At 45.3% G+C, this 20,198-nt stretch overlaps 1 protein-coding gene across 2 annotated transcripts in view; it reads right to left on the bottom strand.

Annotated features, from left to right (window-relative positions):
* EVA1A (eva-1 homolog A, regulator of programmed cell death) overlaps window positions 1-20,198 on the bottom strand; it is a 214,674-nt gene that overhangs the window by 62,094 nt on the left and 132,382 nt on the right. Inside the window, exon 1 of one of the 2 annotated variants that reach the window (XM_050894679.1) lies at window positions 4,289-4,322. The exons of the other annotated variant lie outside the window; for it this stretch is intronic. The gene's annotated coding sequence lies outside the window, so the exon portion shown is untranslated. Of the gene's footprint in view, window positions 1-4,288; window positions 4,323-20,198 lie in introns of those variants that run through there. 2 annotated transcript variants of the gene reach the window in all.

The raw sequence follows: 20,198 nt of genomic DNA, 5'->3' as shown, positions 1-20,198 counted from the left end.
GCCTCGAGCTTCCTCCCACAGGATAGACCAAGGAGGCCCAGACTTGTATGAGTTAACCAAAAATAACACTTCCAGGGAGGGAGAGGATGACTGAGGGGATTGCTGATGGGATACAGAGGCCTCTCACCTCCTTCTCACCCGTTCAACTCCAGAAGTCAGGAGTAAGGAGGAAAAGCCTCTGGCTTGGAGCTCTTTGGTGCCCTTAGCTGATTTACCGGGAAGCAAGCGACTCTGCCACAACCACCAACACATCTGGCAGCCCCAAGCCAGTGGACAGAAGAACAAAAACTGTCCTTCCAGCCTCAGCATTAATCCATTTTAAACAGCTGTGAGTCGCACGGTGGCAAGGCTCAGACTGATAGCGAGCTTCAGTCTCCAGCAGCAAATATGTTTAAAAATAGCCAAAGCAAACAGGATACTGTTTGGAGAGGGAAGGAGGCATGCACCTTTTCGGCTATGTTTGGCCAGCAGTGGGAATATCGTCGGGTTGATCCTGACCATCTCCGCTACACATCCTCACTGCTATGGCAATGTCCCATAAACAGAGCAGGGATCAACAGCTCCCTGGAGCAAAGAGGCAAGGACTGTCCTCAGGTAGTGGCACTGCATAAGAAGAAGGAAAACAAGAGATTTGTGCAGGCAAGCTGAAGACTCACTAGAGCATGTAAATGTTACCTTAATTTGTGCATCAGCACTTAAATACCACAAGAACTGGAGCTGGAGCTACACAAGAGCAAAGCGGATGAACACAGTGTGTCTGATTGAGCCTGGGCAGACAGCCAGGACAGAGCCAGGAAGCACCCACAAGCGTTAGCGGGCCAAGGCTACCCCAAACACTGCTGCTGTTCCCTGGGTGAACCCCATCAGAAACTGAAGCAGAGAGCAGGCAACATGCTGCTGGGCAGCAGCAGAGCATCCTTGGAGCAACCTCAGGCAGGACAGGGAGCACCACACCAAGCTCGAGCACTGAAGCAGGGAAAAGTAGCTCAGAGAAAAGGACCACCAGGACCATGAGAAGCCACCAGTGATGAGAGATCTCTCCTGCAGATCTCAGTGGCCACCGTGGGCTTGTGGAGCAGCAAAGCGTCTGGCTCAGGGACTAGAAGTAGCACAGACCCGCTGTTACAAAGCAAGACTGGTTCATCCTGCCCTTGTGCAAGACGGAGAAAGGGGGAAGGGAAGCACGCGCTCACTCCACCTTCTTGCAGAGAGTCTTCACAACCTGCAGCCTCTTACAATACTGGTTCCCCCACTGCAGTGAAGTGGCTGCGAAGACAGGCTTTACTCAAGGTAGTATTTTGGTGAGGTAATTTAAGACAACAGGATTAAACTGAAACAGACAATTTATGTTGTGCAACAGGAAATATTTCCAGACAGTAAAGTCTGTTGGGCTCCAGAGTGCTTTCCCAAGGTAAGCAGCAGAACTGGAATCTCCATCCCTTGACTCATCTGTCAAGGCTACATGAGCACTGAAAGTGTGGTGTGGAGAACACGCTCACACAAGGACAGAGACAGGACAGGGACCTTGGTCTTGGCTTTTACAGCAGTTCTATGTAAAAGCAGGGACCCAGCATTTGCTTTTGCATAGAACAAGGTTCCATTAACAGAACAAAAAGCTGAGATTTAGGGCAAGCAAGAAAGCCAAAAAAAGCCAGAAAGGTCTTGGTGGTACTCAAGACCCTTCAGTTCCCATCATGATCTCACCCTGAGTGGGTTTCTGTTGTCTTCCTTTCTCCTTTGCAAGTCGCAGAAAAAAGTAGATATGAAGGGACTGATTCTTATCTGCCCTCAACTGCTGTAAATTGGGAATAACTTCACTGAAATCAGTGGAGTGATGTCAGCTTAAAATGAAGTGGGTTCACATTTAGATCCAAAATAATTAAGGATGAAATTATGTTCATCTCCCACTATAGCACCCATAGGTAAAGTTTTAGCATAGTTGAGAAACAGACTCCCAAAAACTGCATTTGAGACAGAGGCTCATCTCTCAAGACCTATATATATGGATGGATTTCTAAAGGACTTCAGGTCCTATCCACCCTTCAAGCACCCAAAAGTAGCACCTGAAGTGCAGTTAGCCCCCCCAGTCACCTTGCATAGGCAATGATTCAGTTCACCTCAGAGCTGAGTTGCCTGTTGGACCCTTGCAAAAATGTCAGTCTGTCATTCCATTTCCTTTCATATCAAGAAATACAGAGCACAGTTCCAGGTAAATACTGTTTCTTCAGCTCCTTAGAGGTGCTGGGAGTGACTCCTGCTACAGCTTCTCTCCTCCCTCTGTTACATGAGCTCATTAGCCTCTTGGCTACGTCTCTGCTAGTAAACTAAACCGTGCCAGAGCCCATTCTTCAGCCCTGAAGCCAACTGGCACGGCTTGACGCCTACGTATTATTAAACTCTCTTACGCTCTGAAACAAGGTGGCCGCAGCCAAACTGCCTTTCTGGAGTGTCCTGGCCCATCCTAACTCCCAGCAACACCCAAGAGTTGTCCCAGAGCGACCCATGTGTATCACCAGTGTGGTAGCACAGACCATCAAGACCCAGCTCACTAGTACAGGTATGAGCCAGCTGTGGGGAATGCTGAAAGTGAAGAATACCTTTTGAAAAACCAGTAAGAAGTAGCACAGTACTCAGAAAGAGTCTAGGAGATGGGAAGACCCAAAAACGCATTTCCTACTCAACCCAATTTTTAAAAAAACACACCTTTCATATTGGAACTGTGAAACAAACTTTGAGCTTTTACCTAGAAACCGACTCCAGGCAAAGCTGTCAGCAATGTCTCCTGGGTCCCCCATTGCTAATGGCAGCAAGACAAGGGATGCCAAGGCTGGGCAGGGAGCTTGAACTTTCCCCGGCCATGGGAGGTGATGTGCCTCGGCTGGCACATCAGTCCAGGGCGAAGGACTGATGTGCTCAGGGTGTGCCCAAAGCCCCCTTCCTACCTTCCCCATCTTGCACCTTCTTCCACTGCATTCCCGTCCTGGGGATGGGGGCCAGGGAGGACTCTATTGCAAAACTAACATAAAACGAGGGGGAGCTGAGGGAGCAACATGAATCAAGCAATGACTTGGAGGTAAACACGCTGTACACAAAGCCTTAGGATCTTTTTTCCCAGGGCCAACTCCAAGGCTTTTTTCCCCCACTTCTAATTAGCTGGTAAATAGTGTACATATAATTGACCTTTCTAAATGCTGCTGAGTAGCTGGAGGTGTTGGGAACTAATCCTGCCTGTGAAGACCCTGGGGTTGTGCAGCGCTGACTCTATCTGCTGGTGTATAATGCTCTGCAAGCGCTTTTTTCCCCTCACTTACTGACACATTGAAATTTACGGTCCTGTGTCAGTGAGTTCAAGAAAGCCTTTTAACTCTGAAAGCTCCGGGAACCGGCTCCAGCACATGCCTCAGGATTTCTCTGTCAGTTTGTTACGCCTTGTTTGTCCAAGAAACAGTCAAGATCGAACGAGTCAGGAATGACAGAAATAGTACATGAAGTCACAGTTGCTCCACTTTAAAGCACAAACATTTGTGTCATTTTCCTACCAGATAAATAAATAAATATATGTGCGTTTAGCGAGCAAATAAGGAAATGTCAGAGGAAAGGCATTACAGGCAGGTTTTTACAGATGCCAGCTGATTTGTGCCCGCTCCTCCAACCGAGTGTAATACAGACTCCCGCAAGTATCAGTCCTTTCTGGTCAGAAAAGCAATCACCGGGACCGTACACACCCACAAACCCCTTGAACACTACCGCAAGCAAGCCCTAGGAAAAACCTGTAAACTCTACACTGAAGCTGAAAGACAAACACATAAGTGAAAACGCTGAGCACCCCCTGCTCTTTCCCTCACCTCCCTTCACTGCCTTCCTGGCTTCTGTACAGCCCCACGCTGGTTTCTCCCTCCCTTAAATAGCTCTTTTTTTCCATCAGTCACATCGAGCCACCAGCGTCTGCAAAACAGCATCAATGCCAGCCCTTACAGATGCTGACCTCTCCTACGGAGTGAGACCCACGCCGGGCTCCCAAACGACCGGCGCTCCCCGGCCACGGTCCCTTCTCCATCCCTCCCGCACGCCGCAGGACCGCAACCACAGCCCCTCGCCCACCCGCCACCCAAACACGCAGCGCTGGCATCCCGCAGCCACCTCGCTCCCGACCACCTGCGTGGATGGGACCACAGCCGTCGGCGGCGAAGTTTACAAGAGAGAGGGACGTTTTTGCTCTCACCGCCTTAGGTTCGCAGCAGCCTGGGAAGAACAGCTGAGCTGCTTGGAGAGAAGAAAGTTGTTTTACCGTTCGGTTCTTCGGCGTTGCCGGCAGCAGGCTGGGAGCTGAGCCCGTGGGGACGGCGAGAGCAGGAATGCGGCGTGACAGGCGAGAGCGTGAGGTATGCCCCTGCCCTCTCACATCCTCCCCAAAAGCCACCAGTCGGGAAGGCGGACGCCTTGTGCGTCTGCGGGAGGAGAGGAGAGCGGAGCGGAGCGCGGGAGCGAGTGTCGAGGAGGGCAGCAACAGGAAATGACACAGAAACTTCACCAGGCTCCAATCCAAACTTGGCCCCTGACATGAAAGAAAGGGGAGGCAATTGGGGGGGGGTGGGGGGAGAAGTGAAATTTTTCCCCCTCATTAACCAGCCTAAAAATCTGCTGACTGGAAAAAAAAAAAAAAAACCAGCACTGTGACAAGTTTTATTAAAGCAAGGAATGGGGGAGGGCGGGGGGATTCCCGTCAGAGTTTATTTATTTGAGCAGGAGTGGTGTGATGATGTTAGACACTGAGAGCCAAATGCCATTTTCAGCAGCTTTCTGGCTCTTCTAAACTCCTCGAATGCTCCAGCTTGTGCCTGAGGGCAGCAGGCAGGAAGCAATGTCCCCCTTGCACCCCGTGGGTCAGCTGCTGCCTGCGAGAGCCCGGCTAATTCTGCCTGCGGTTGCAGGCAGTTGCTCTGAAACGCAGCACTGCCCGCAGCTCCCGGTGCGTGGGGACGGCGGAGGAGACAGGCCAGGGCTGCTGAGGTCCTGTGCCCAGCCTGGTGAGGACCACACGGCTCCACACACCTCAGGGACAAGGCAGGCGGCAGCGCAAGCACCGGCAAGGCATGACGATGGCATGACCCACAGAAGTAGAAAATCACACTGGGCGCGTGGTCAAACCTTTGCCTTGATGGATGCAAGATACTGCCTTAATTGAACAAAGCTGGATGGATATCTTCCAGCAAGGCAAATCCTCTGAACGCCTCTCTACACCCTGGGTACAAAGGGACAACAGCTATTGAACTGGGTGGCAGTTTTTAAAGCATCCTTTAGACCTAACACCTGGGATGCATGTGTCCTTGCAGGCAGCCCAGACCTCGCTTGACTTCAGGCTCTCTGCAAATCCCACCTGCCTTTGCAGTAGGCAGTGCCATAAACCCTTATGGTAGGAACCCATGGGACTTTCTAAGGGGTCCTCTTGTCTTCCCGATTTGAGACCAACACCACCACTGTAGGGCAGATGAGATGTCCACACAACAGGTCACTATAGACTGAGGAGCAGGTCAAATGGAAACTTTCCACTTGGAAGCAGGTAAATCACCCCTTATCCTGCTCAAAGATGTCCCACCAGATACAGTAAGCTCTAGGGACAGTTGGAACCCAGGTCTAAGCTCAGGTTCAACTCTTTCTTGGAAAGAAAATATAAATATAGTCTTTCTGGCCACAAAATTGAAAGCGGTGGGAGATTTTTTTTCCTTAAAATTGAGCTTTCTCAGGCTAAATATGGCCTCACTGAGACCTCTCCACTCCCCAATCAGTTTAATAGGAATATAATATTTCTATTAAAATAAGAATTTTAAAATATTCCTATTTAATAGGGATATCTTAAGGCCAGGTGAGACCACTCGTTTGATCATTTCAATCACCTGGTCTGATCGCCTGCCTAGCTGAAGCCAGAGAGTGGTGTCCCAAACTAACACCAGAACCGCTACGAATTATGGCACAGCTTTCGAGGAGACATCCCACCCTGAATCAGAGACTTTCAGTGAAGGACAACCTACCCCAGCTAAGTTATTTCAGTGGCTATCACCCTGTCAAGAAGAAAGGCTGCCATTTTAATCTGTTATTATTTGTCTGGCCTCACTCTCCACCCTCAACCCTGGCCATCACTCATCAATCCACTCCAGGAAGCTACGGATCAGGCATGGACAGAGAAGGGCTGCAGCCCACCAAGGTACAGCCCAACCTCAGTTTACCCTCAGCACAGCAGGAATATGTCAAGCCCAGGCATAGCTGGGGTTCGTCCAGTATTTTGGTTGAAAGCACCCAGGCCATGCAGCTCCAAGTGGAAACTGGAGCCTGCTGTTCCCTCACCACGTAGGCTCGACCTTACAAAACCACAGACAAGTTATCTCATAACCTTGTCCTGAATAAATAAAATTAGCTGAGCTTTTTTAGTCTCTCATGGTAAGGCAGACTTTACGGACAGACCACAAATCGTGCCTGTCACTCTTTCGAGATCCATTTCCATTGCATTAAAGCCCTTTTTGAAATGTGCCTCCCAGAACTCAATGTGGTATTACAGTAATGATCTCACCTATGCTGTAAATTTTTAACACACTTAGACTGGTATCCAGTTGCTCCATCAGAAGCATCACTCTCCTTGCTGTGCCTTTGTGAATGTGGTAGCGTGTTAACAAGCTGAATTAGGGATTTATTGTTATAGTATCGTTTTACTCCAAACTTCAACTTTAAATACAAAACACTCTAAGATTTGGCATTTATACAGTGTTCAACATATGCTTTGATCCAAACAAGGGCTTTGACCTGCCTAACCTTTGGTGTATTTTTTTGCTCTTGTGAATGACTTGAGCACAATCTTAAGGTATCGGTTGTCACTCCCTTAACAAGAGGTTATTTTCAATTAATCAAAGCAATATAAACAGAGCCTTGTATTGAGTTCAAATAAGCTCAGAATAGTTATGCCTTTAAAACAGATGTCTAAGGCTGTGTCTGGTTTCAGATCAGAGCTGGTGTATTGTCAAGAAGAGGTCTTGCAGATCTGTTTGCTCAGCCAGCTCAAAAAACTATCAGCTCCAAACCCTGACATACTCCAGTGTGGCCCATTGAAGTCAGTGAACAGGGCAGCCCATGATGCACATTAGGGTATCCAGGCCAAAATCAGAGCTGCAAGATCTTTATAGATTAGAGAGAACAGCGGAGGGGAATTAGATAGCACCACACTATTTCAAAGTAAGGATAGCCCTGTATCAAGCCCAGCATACTATACCTGTTTCTCCATGGTTCTGATCCTGACAAGGTAAAATAATAAAAACAGAAGATGAAGAGACTGTAAGAGACTGTTGGTGCACCTTGTAATGAACTAAACAGTGTCAGGGCTGGTCTTTGGCCCTGGGGTGAGCAGGCATAGTCCAGCCACACGCACGTTGGAGGCTGAATGCCCTTAACCTCCGAAAGAGAACAGCTCTATCCAGACCACTTGTTGGGAACAAGCTCTGGCCAATGCTAATGTTCAAGCCGTGCCAGAGAGCTGCCGCTGGACTGAGATTAACAGGGACCACAATAAAATTTTACACCATGGATAAAAGTTTTCCAGTGCCAGGGCCCCAGCACTATCTAATTAACTTAACCAATTAACTAAAATATAGCTAGTGCCAGAATGACAAGTTCTCCGAAAGACCCACAAGACTTTTTCTTCATCCCGAAGCCTTGGATAAATGCAAGCTTGCCCCGTGAGTCTCAGACTTTTCTACACAGCTTTAACATCCTTATTTCTTGCACTTAGACACTCTGATTTTTGTCCGTAAGCTGTCCAAGGCAAGGAGCACATCTACCCCTAGAGCTTTGCCCTCGCAGGTCAAAGCACAAGTGCAGCTCCTGAAATCCATGGGGTGGGATGCATCTCCACTCACCTTAGTCATCTCAAAGGTAGATCTGAACTAAATACCTGTGCTGTCTGCCTGTAGTTAATAAAGAAAGACTGGCACTTGTCGAGGATAATTTGTCTTATGCAAACATAGTTTAAGACAGGTGAGATGAATCGCCTCCTGAGCTGCCCCTCCTGCTCCAGGGATTATGGAGGGAGCCTAGTTAATTCTTTCAATCTCTGCACCTAGTTTTTCAGTGTCTAACTATGGGGGCCAAAAGCAAGATATGTGTTTGCGTGGCATAACGGAGCACAGATTATTTCATATCTATAAAATAAGTATGATAATAGTGTCATCATGCCTTTTGATGCCAGAAACAAGTCATCTTGTGCAGCCTCTGAATGAGGTAGATTCTGATTAGGCCATTAGGTTTCATGCAGTTACCGCTGGAACCCGATAAGCGGTGTGGCACTAAAGTGTATCTTCTCAGCAGGGCATCCACTCTGGATTATAAGGTGTCATGAGAGGGGAGAAGCCACCATGTCTTTCATTAGCTCATTATCCTGAGAGTAATAAATGAGTTTTCAATGTGAATTAATCTGAGGTAGCTTTCTGTACTTGGTTTTGTTTTACATTTACGTATATAATTAAATATCTCTTTGCTAGGTGCCATTTTCTCTCTCTAAAAACACTTAGTATAATCAGTCAGCTTTTTTGGAAGTTTGTTCTGATAAACTAAGCTCACTCACAAATAGCACCTGCAGGAAAAGGTACGGGCAACACATTTGAGAGTAGTGACTTTGCAATTAGCTTCCTTGACAAAGAACATCACATTTCCATTTTTACCTAAAAATAAGACTAGCAGCAGGGAAAAGGCGTGTCTCAAAAGGACAGGTTTTGCCTTTTCATTTGTGAGGATGTGCAATATGCGATCCCTTTCTGATAGTCATTCACCTGTGAAGTGTTGAGGTCTACAAGGTTTAGCTGTCCTATCCAGACAAGCAACTAATGAGATTCTACAGAGAAATAACACACTTCTGCATTTGGGTGTTATATAAAGGGAATGAATAAGGGGTTTGTTTTACTTGTTTGTCTTTGTTTGTCTTGCTTTTTTTTCCTTTTTTTTTTTGAAATGAGAACTGTCCAGAGCTCAGTTTGAAATCCAATGGCATCACGGTCGACAGTGGAAACCAGTGGGACCTGTGGAAGAACGACCCACACTACCCTGGATAGGGCTAGAAGAAGGGAACCAATCTTTTTTATCCTATTGGTAGATCTATAACTAAAACCACAACACTAACCATGTGCCAAAACATTGTTTTTATTAGCTATACTCTCACCTTGTTTTATCATTCAGGGGAAACTACTTCTATTTGAAAGACTATCTTAAACCACTTACAGCAGCAGGATTAAGGTCTGGTGAATTCAAACAGAAGGAACAGTCTTACATACAGGTTTTTTGTTCAATACCTTTCATTTCGTGCTAGAATGTCTGAATTCCACAAGCAAAACTATAATGCCACAGAGATGAAGCCTTTTCTGGCTTTTGCAGTTTCATAGAGATCGCTGCAGTTTTCAGACATTAACATTACATTACCTGCTATTTTTTAAAAAACATTCCTATACCTTTCCAGGCATGCCTGCTCCTTCCCATGTTATTTTTCGTACTTACGAAGCCAGCTACACAGACTTCACATGCAAATGACCTTTAAAAATGAATGAAGATCTGTAACATTTACATCCTACGTATTTTACAGCAGGAGAAAAGCTGGTTTCAGCTTCTCCCCTCTCCCTGCTCCCCCCCAAACAAATAAGAATTGTTTCTCTCAAGTCTGTCCCTCTCCAGAAAAATCTGACCTACAAATGGCTTTCTCATAACTCAGCAGACTAGTTTAGTCCTCAGATGGATTTATCATTAACCACATAAGCACATGTTGTCCATTCTGTCCGACCTAATGAATGTGCTATAAATAAAATATCTCTAAAAGCAGGTTTCACCATACTTATCCAAGCTGTTGCTGCAAGTCCTTGTAACTCCCAAACCCACTTATGTTAGAAACATTAATCACTTGATTATAATTCAAAGCATCAGCTCTCTACAGCTGAAACTCCCTAGCACTTGACTTTGGCTAGACCTCTAACCTCAACTTATCACTTTCAGGCGTACTCCACATTTTCTTCTCCAATCTGTCACTAACGTAGAAAAGACGTGGGAAGTCACTTTTGAAAGGTATTTTTAACCTAGGATTGTCTCATTAAAAGGAGAACTTAGTATGGAAACTCTAAAACAAAACCTTTCCCACTTTACTTGGTGTAGCAATCTGAAAATACCAGAGGTGTATTTCACCACAACTCATGTCATTTAAAACCAAAGCAACTTAAAGAAAAAGGAAACTCTTTTAGAAAAGACACTGTGAGTGTAGTTCCTACCTATCCCACAAATATTTTATATAATCATAGGGTTATCTGTAGAGCTTTGTATTGTCCATCTTGAATGAAGGAAGCTGAATGAAGCCATCTATTAATTCTGACTCGCCTGTTCATTCATGAAGAGGGTACATGGACCGTTTGGGTTGTTTTTTACTTATTTCAGCTGACAATAAAGAGATCATATTCCATCTTGACCAAAGTTTTTAAAAGGCCAGAGAAACAAAAGATTAATTGTAGGAAATTATTTTTAAACATCACATGCTTTAGTCTGGAAATAGAAAGACAAAGATAAAACTCCCAGAAGGACAGCCACAGCTAATGAGAGCCTGAGAGGAAATGATCAGACATTCTCAGTTCTTCTGATGGATGTTCTTCTAGCCTTATTAATCAGAAGTTTGTGATGACGATAAATCACTGAAGTATGACAACAGATGAAGGTGAGTTTGGACGTAAAATAATCCATGGTGAAGGATTACAATAAAGGAGGAAAAGGAGGGGGAGCGAAATACAGTTTTATAAACGGCATCCTCAGCTTGTGAGGACTTGTAGATAATAAATGTCATTCCTTTCCCACATTATCTAGGAGATTAAGAATGTTTCTCAATGTATAACTGCTGGGAAGCCTCTGTAGCACCTTCTCCAGTTACTCCAGGAGGTTTACATTACATCAATTGCTTTATTTTTCCATCAATTATGATTTCATTTACAAAGAGGAACTTAAAAGTATCTTTCTTCTTTTAACCTCTTTTGGAGGAAGTAGGCTCCAGTGGCAGAAAAGGAGAATCCAGGCAAAACACTGATGTTTTTGACCTTCCAAAGTTTGTCACATTCTGCTTTGAGATTCCAGCAAGTTTTCTAGTATGACCTTATCCTGCCTGAATGTTCCTGTGTCACAGAGGTGTCAGCAAGGTCTCTACGCCTCCAATTAGTCTATATACAGAGCTGTTGGTTTCTATATTCAGCAAAACCACCCAGCTATCAATCTACATGTATCGCAGTTTGCGGTTTTCAAGGAAAGCATTTCCCAGAGCACTTCAGAAGTAAATAAATGCATTTGAGATGCTATTACTGATGAATCAGTTCCATTCTCTGCCTTCTACTAGCAGTTTTTATGCTGCAGAATACAGCCCTGGTCATCTGAAGCAAACCAAAGCCATGCTTATATACTGCAAATTCAAAACGGAAGGTTATTAAAACGAGGCAGTTTGCCAATGAGGCAAAATTTGCTTTGAGCAATGAAAGCCAGAGGCGTACCGGACACCTAAAAGAGAAAGGACAGAAGTGCACTGGATGCTTTTGGGGATGCTTTCAACTGAAATAATACAAATTTGGGTGCTTCCCATGTAGGTTTTAATCAGTTTTGCCACAACACGGAGAGATCTCCAAGCTGATGCCCTACCAAGCTGGCAATGCTACCTCATGTTGCAGGACAGCACTTGGTAGGTAAATGCATCAGCTTGGTCCAGATGCAGTGGAGCTATGCAAGGGACATTGCTTCTTGAACTGATAAGCCCTACCAACAGAGAACATTAGCTTGGATGCACTGTGGGTATTGTCTTACTCCACGTGGAGCCAGCCCAAACACTTCCATACCGTACTGTATTCTGCAGTAATATAAATTGGGGATTACAGTTGAGTTTCACTATAGTCGTCAGAGCTTCCCTTGCTGGGACTATAGCTGAGGTGTCTCTGGCACCATCTACCCAAACGCTTCCAATTCTAGGTTGCAGCAGCTAACAGGGAGATAGATCAGCTGGGTAGTCAAAGGGACAGCCTTTGAAGTGATGAGATATTCCCATAGAAAATAAGGACAATTTATCCCTGTAATGACTGCTTTGTACTCTGTGGAATAGTGGGGACGGCATTTCTGTTACCTCTGTTCTTGCCAAGGTTTCTGTATGTAGCTATGTTTAAAGGGAAGTACTGAAAACACACATGAATGGACATTAAATTACAGAATTTTCCTCCAGGCTTTCTAAGCCATCATGAGCCAGAACAGGAGACAAGTACATGTTAACATAAATTCTAAGCTGAGATATGTAATTTTACCCATATAGAAACTGAATGAGTGGAGAAGAGGGAGAATTAAGAACAAAAGACAACAAGAAAAAAAGAGGGGGAAAAAAAGCAAGCCCTATAAATAAGCTCTAGCATCTGAGAAAAAGAAAGCAGAATACCTGGTGTCCAGTGTTGCAATGTGAGGTCTGCTGTGAATGGATGCACGAATCTGTGGCATGGAAATGAGTCACAATTACTCTCCCAGGGAACACACTCCACTGGAGCAGTCTAATTCATCTCACGGGGATACGTAAGACTTACAGATCTGATTTTTGCCATATGATTCTTGCCAGATGTCTGGCTATAGACAACTGATCACTAGCAGACCATCTTAGGATAGTCTTCAGCTGAGACACATCACTTCCACCCCGAGAGCACTTAATTCTTAAAATGCAAAGAATTGAGTGCTTGCAATCAGCATAGGAATAACCTTAAAATACACCTTCATGCTACAAAGCCTCTGCTCTTGAAATATGGAGGCAGCTCAAAGAAATAAAGGGGTATCCAGGCCCTCTTTCCATTGCTCTTGAATGAAGTATGGTATAGATTTCTAGCTCTGTATTCAGGCCTGGCAGCACATCTGGAGTGTCTATCCTTGCATACATTAGATTTGTGCTACAGTAAAGAAATCATGACTTCCACCAATATCACAGATGATGAAGAAAATTCCTGGCCTGAAACTAAATATTATTGTTTATTATGTTACATTGAGACTGACTCCTTAAAAGCTGCTGATACCAAAACCATGAAGTGTCAGCTGCAGAGCCTCGGACTGCCATAGCAATGTTCCTGTGAAGTCAACTGTTTGAAAATCCGCCCCTGAGCTAAGACATGAAAATCTTCCCAAACCACATGGTTGGTCTGCATTTGGCACAACAGAAAAAAATTACACATATCAACCAGGAGTCACCTCACTGCAACACTCAACCAGTATCCCTTACCTGGAGGAGGGAAGGAATTGCAACACAAGAAAAGGAGTCGTCTTTGGCAACACGCTACGAGACAAAAGAACAAACACAGCCCTTCTCAGCAAGCTCACCTGGCACAGTAGGCGTGGATAAAACACTGCTGGCTTCCAGCACCAGTGTTGTGATGATCACGAAGAAACCTCCTCCTTCCTGGCGTGGCATTTGTTGAATTGAATAGCTAGAAAGACCTTTAAAATTGGAGGTGGAGCTACCTCTGGTCACAGGAGCAGCCACGTCTCCAGCAGCAGCACTGCTGCTAGGAAGCATTACATAAATGAGTTCATGTCAGGTCACAATCAGAAGATGGTCAGAGGCAGAAACACTCCAGTAGGCATTATTTTTCCACAGCACAGCCAAAAGCATGCGATTTTTTAAAAACAGTAAAACACCACTGTAGTTGCAGACACCATTTATTAATAGTAGGATGGCTTTGCAGTCAGTTTGCACCACTGACACCAACACCATCTTTGCTGCACTAAGTTGGTGAAAGGGACATATATTTTCAACAAACAGTTATTTAAATTAAGGCACAGAACTCACTGGGAGACCTGTGGAAACCTCCATGTTCTTGAGGCCAAAGATCTGTTCCCAAATCCACTCAGTAGCTACTTATCCATGAGTATGTCCCATGTGCTAGAGAAGAAAACATGAGATCAAGGATCCTGTTCTTAAAAATTAAAAAGGTAATAATACACAGAGGGGCGATGAAAGCCTTCATCTCACTTGCGTAGCACTGCTGATGCTTTTGCATTTCTAACAGAGATTACAGGGGACAGAGAAACAGAGAGTCCCATGAAAGTGCAGACATCGTGACTCAAGGGGCTCAGCAAGGACAGTGTTTGCTCTGTTGGGAACACACGGGGCAGGAGCAGGGGTTCCCAAACTGGGCTGCATCCCAAGCCCAGAACTGGAAATGCTCATGGTCCTGGAAGTGCACAGGAAAACTGTGCCATGGCACCAAAAAAGGGCTTCACAAATCGGAAACTTTGGGAACTGCTGCTCTTAAGGGTGCTAGATGATTCTAGTCATGTCTTGTTGTGGGGGGTTGACCCTGGCTGGATGCCAGGTGCCAACCAAAGCTGCTCTGTCACTCCCCTCCTCAGCTGGACAGGGAGAGAAAATATAACAAAAGGCTCGTGGGTCGAGATAAGGACAGGGAGATCACTCAGCAATTACCGTCACGGGCAAAACAGACTCGACTTGGGGAAAAAAAATTAATTTAATTTATTACCAGTCAAATCAGAGTAGGATAATGAGAAATAAAACCAAACCTTAAAAACACCTTCCCCCTACCCCTCCCTTCTTCCCAGGCTTAACTTTACTCCTGAATTCTCTACCTCCTCCCCCCCCGAGTGGTGCAGGGGGACGGGGAATGGGGGTTTGGGTCAGTTCATCACACGTTGTTTCTGCCGCTCCTTCCTCCTCAGGGGGAGGACTCCTCACACTCTTCCCGTGCTCCAGCGTGGGGTCCCTCCCACGGGAGACAGTCCTCCACGAACTTCTCCAACGTGAGTCCTTCCCACGGGCTGCAGTTCTTCATGAACAGCTCCAGCGTGGGTCCCCCACGGGGTCACAAGTCCTGCCAGCAAACCTGCTCCAGCGTGGGCTCCTCTCTCCACAGGGCCACAGGTCCTGCCAGGAGCCTGCTCCAGCGCAGGCTTCCCACGGGGTCCCAGCCTCCTTTGGGCATCCCCCTGCTCCAGCGTGGGGTCCTCCACGGGCTGCAGGTGGATATCTGCTCCACCGTGGACCTCCATGGGCTGCAGGGGGACAGCCTGCCTCACCATGGTCTTCCCCACGGGCTGCAGGGGAATCTCTGCTCCGGCGCCTGGAGCACCTCCTCCCCCTCCTTCTTCACTGACCTTGGTGTCTGCAGAGTTCTTTCTCTCACATCTTCTCACTCCTCTCTCCAGCTGCAGTTGCTGTCGTGCAGCAACTTTTCCCCCTTCTTAATATGTTATCCCCGAGGTGCTATCCACCGTCGCTGATGGGCTCGGCCTTGGCCAGCGACGGGTCTGTCTTGGAGCCGGCTGGCATTGGCTCTATCGGACATAGGGGAAATTTCTAGCAGCTTCTCACAGAAGCCACCCCTGTAGCCCCCCTGCTACCAAAACCTTGCCACGCAAACCCAATGCACTTGTAAAGGGTTAATTGTATTCAATATCTCAGAGTTGCATTTCTACCCTTAGGAGGGTGATGAATTTGAGCAAGAGGCTTACCATATAAGCAAGCTGTCAGAAAAAAACAGGACAAGTAAAACCTATCTGACCTCCCTGAAGCTTATAAATTCTGCCCCAACTTGTTGTCAGATGGCAAACCCTTCTCAGTAACTACAGCATGCATCAAAACTGGTCATTGCAAGGAAGCACGGTCATGCTCTGTGAGAAATACCATGTATCTCTCTATTTATAACACAGCTCTTTTTCGTTTTTAGCCATTAACCATTGGCTCATCTGTATACCCAGGGCTCAGCCTTGCCAAAATGTTCTGGACTCTGAGCTAAGATTCCTGAATCAAATATCCCTTCTTCCTGACTTGTGCCATGGTAACATTTCAACCCAAAATCCCCAGTGCCTCAGAGAAGGAATCTTTCTTTCCAACACGCAGTAGTACAGCTGAAAATGAATGCCAACGCTAAGCTCCCATATACTGCTATTTTTGAGTAATGTCTTTCAGGTTGGGCTGGCTAGATGAATACAACTATAGGACAGATATGGGCATGGAGATATTGTGATACAAGAAACTCAGCCAGCTGAGAACATCACTGCATGCCAAATCTCTCCTCCACCGTCTAGTCCAGCTTCCTGAAGAACTCTGAAATTACTTCTGTACCCTGATCCTCATCTTTGTCATCTGGACCCAGGACATCTCCAAGACATATTAAAGGTCCAGAAGAAGACAATGGTAAGCAACTATGATCCTCTGGCTCGATGGAAAGAGAAAAAAGGGTCTTATCAAAATGGTGGAATTAATTCCTTTAGGAACTGCAGACTACTTCAAATCGCATCACCTTTCACTAAAAGTACATGGTGCAATTCTTTAGCATCTCCTACGTGAAATAAAAGTGTGGCTACTGCCACAGAAGATAATAAAAAATGTTTCTATAAATACATTAGCAACAAAAGGAGGGCTAAGGAGAATCTCCATCCTTTATTGGATGCGGGGAGAAACACAGTGACAAAGGATGAGGAAAAGGCTGAGGTACTTAATGCCTTCTTTGTCTCAGTCTTTAATAGTGAGACCAATTGTTCTTGGGGTACTGAGGCCCCTGAGTTGGAAGACAGTGACGGGGAGCAGAATGAAGCCCCTATAATCCAAGGGGAAATGGTTAGCGACCTGCACACCACTTAGACACACACAAGTCTACGGGGCCAGATGGGATCCACCCAAGGGTACTGAGGGAGCTGGCAAAGTGCTCACCAAGCCACTTCCCATCATTTATCAGCAGTCCTGGCTAACTGGGGAGGTCCCGGTTGACTGGAAGTTAGCAAATGTGACACCCATCTACAAGAAGGGCCGGGAGGAGGATCTGGGGAACTACAGGCCTGTCAGGCTGACCTCAGTGCCGGGGAAGGTTATGGAGCAGCTCATCTTGAGTGCCATCACACGGCAGGTACAGGACAACCAAGTGATCAGGCCCAGTCAGCATGGCTTTAGGAAAGGCAGGTCCTGCTTGACTAACCTGATCTCCTTCTATGACAAGGTGACCCACTTAGTGGATGAGGGAAAGGCTGTGGCTGCTGTCTACCTAGACTTTAGCAAAGCCTTTGACACTGTTTCTCACAGCATTCTCCTGGAGAAACTGGCTGCTCATGGCTTGGACGGGTGTACTCTTTGCTGGGTAAAAAACTGGCTGGATGGCTGGGCCCAAAGAGACACAAGGGGTGTTCCCCAGGGCTCAGTATTGGGGCCAGTTCTGTTTAATAACTTTATCAATGATCTGGACAAGGGGATCAAGTGCACGCTCAGTAAGTTTGCAGATGACACCAAGCTGGGCAGGAGTGTTGATCTGCTTGAGGGTAGGAAGGCTCTACAGAGGGATCTGGGCAGGCTGGATCGATGGGCCGAGGCCAATTGTATGAGGTTCAACAGGGCTAAGTGCCGGGTCCTGCACTTGGGTCACAACAGCCCCAAGCAACGCTACAGGCTTGGGGAAGAGTGGCTGGAAAGCCGCCCAGAGGAAAAGGACCTGGGGATATTGGTCGACAGCCAGCTGAATATGAGCTGGCAGTGTGCCCAGGTGGCCAAGAAGGCCAACAGCATCCTGGCTTGTATCAGAAATAGTGTGGCCAGCAGGACTAGGGAAGTGATCGTCCCCCTGTACTCGGCACTGGTGAGGCCGCACCTCAAATACTGTGTTCAGTTTTGGGCCCCTCACTACAAGAAAGACTTGGAGGTGCTGCAGCGTGTCCAAAGAAGAGCAACGAAGCTGGTGAAGGGTCTAGAGCACAAGTCTTATGAGGAACGGCTGAGGGAACTGGGGTTGTTTAGCCTGGAGAAAAGGAGGCTCAGGGGAGACCTTATCGCTCTCTACAACTACCTGAAAGGAGGTTGTAGCGAGGTGGGTCTTGGTCTCTTCTCCCAAGTAAGCAATAGGATGAGAGGAAATGGCCTCAAGTTGCGCCAGGGGAGGTTTAGATTGGATATTAGGAAAAATTTCTTCACCAAAAGAGTTGTCAAGCATTGGAACAGGCTGCCCAGGGAAGTGGTTGAGCCACCATCCCTGCAGATATTTAAAAGACATGTAGATGTGGCGCTTAGGGACATGGTTTAGTGGTGGACTTGGTAGTGTGTTAGGTTAATGGTTGGACTCGATGATCTTAAACGTCTTTTCCAACCTAAATGATTCTATGATTCTAAAATACGTAAGAGGATACACATTTCACAAATATCAAACTGCCTTAAAATCCTATCAAAATAATATGCTGCACTTCAAACACTCCTCCCCAGAGGGGAAGTTGTAAAAACAATAGTTGAAAGATGTATAATCATTTTGCTTAATGCACTACTGGAAGATGTTCAAAAGCTCATCTGATGGGTGCAGGAATAAAACAGAAAATAAAATAGTTCAGTTCAGGCCAGGTCAGGTGATCTTCCCAAGATTCCTCCTGTCCGTGTTCTGAAGAAGCACGTACCCATACCCAAGAGATTCTGTATGCAAAGTGCTACTCAGAAGGGAGTATGATACAATAATAAAAACCAACAGACACATTTAGAGTAATATTAAAAATTAAAAGCCCTTACTGAAATCCAGTAGCTCCTTGTATGTATGCCCCCAGCTCACTGCAACACAATGCTTTTCTGTAACTTCTGGAAGATTTTAGAAGGTGGTAAATAAGTTGATGCTCTCCATACACCGCATACATTAAAAAAGGGTAAATAGGCCTATCATCATAGGCTTGTCTGTTGCACATCAATCCCAGGCAAAAACACAGAACAGCTATGATAGGACTTAACAAATAAATAATTAAGGTCCATCAACAATGTGTAATGGAAAAGGAATCTTGTGAAATTAATCCAGTCTCACATTTTGATGAGCCTACAAATGAGGTTGATAAAAGTAATAGGGTTGATGTAATGGGCTTCTGAAAAGCACCAGACTTGAATTATTGAGTAATAAACTTGACTGGTTTAAAATCAACATAGTACAGTGTAGATGAATTGGGGACCAGCTAACTGATACCTTTCCAAATTAAATAGTAAATGGCAAATGTTGACTCAGCAAGTGAACTTTTGGTCCCGTATAGATCCTGGGTTACCAGTTGCTATTTATTATTTTTATTGCTGACACAGAAGAAAAAGTTAAATTATTACTTAGTAAGTTTGTGAAATTTTGGGAGGTGGTATGGAATGAAGAGGACAATAAAACAAAGCAATCCAGAGAGCAATCCAGTAAACTGTACACAAGCCAACAGTATGAATTTCAATACAGACATATGCAAAGTCCTGAATGTAAGATTAAACAGTGGAGATCTTGCATCTCAGACATGAGAAAGGAGGCTAGAAGCAAAAAGCGTAGCAAGTTATAGACTCTAGTTGGTTTAATATGGACTACCAGTCTGACATCTTCAGCAGGGTAATGCATGTACTAGAGATGTAATATCAAGTAGAAGAAGCAAAGAAATCACATATCATCCCAATCTGCCATTGGTACAACTGCTGCTGATATTCAGAGCCTGTTTCAGAGGCTGCAGACACTAAGAAATGGGAAATAATTCAGGGAAAGGCCACAAGAATGAATGAAGAATTGCAAAACTTCATTCTGGAGAAAGACATGAGAAGATTTACCTCTTTAATTTTACAAAGAAAAGGCTGAGAGGTTTCTTAATGACAGACTATAAGTATTTAAAGCGAGAATAAGAATTAGCTAACGAGATTTCTTCAGCCTTAAAAGATCTAGCAATGGCCAATAGCTAGAAGTTAAATCTAGAAATTCAGAGCAGAAATAAATCCAGTTTCTTTGACAATTTTGCAAGGGTTGTGGGATACTTACAGTCACTGGGAATCTTCAAACCAACTTTTTTAAAGTTTCACTCCAGTTCAAACAGCAATTAATTGAGGGAAGTCTTATGGCTTCTTGGTCTCAGTAACCTATCAGTTAAGTGACAGGGCTTCACATGCTTCTGTGGGAGGCTATTTTACAACCTAATAAATGTCATCTTTGGGAAAAGCTTCATGGAATTCTGCTTTTTTCTTTAACACACTACTAATGGACCACACTGAGTAACTGATTCCCTTGTTTTCTGTTCTTATCAAAGGACAATTAAAATAATGATCTTTCAGCAGTAATAGATAATAACACCTTTTCTAATACTTGTAAAGAATGATCAGAGAATGAATCAAGCAATTAATACTTAGTTCTTAGTCATTCCTCCTACTCAAGTCC

This window comes from Gymnogyps californianus, chromosome 3, assembly GCF_018139145.2.
Source record: "Gymnogyps californianus isolate 813 chromosome 3, ASM1813914v2, whole genome shotgun sequence".
NCBI lineage: Eukaryota > Metazoa > Chordata > Aves > Accipitriformes > Cathartidae > Gymnogyps > Gymnogyps californianus.
Note: the sequence above shows the minus strand (reverse complement) of the source record. Positions and strands in the feature narration are given on the sequence as shown.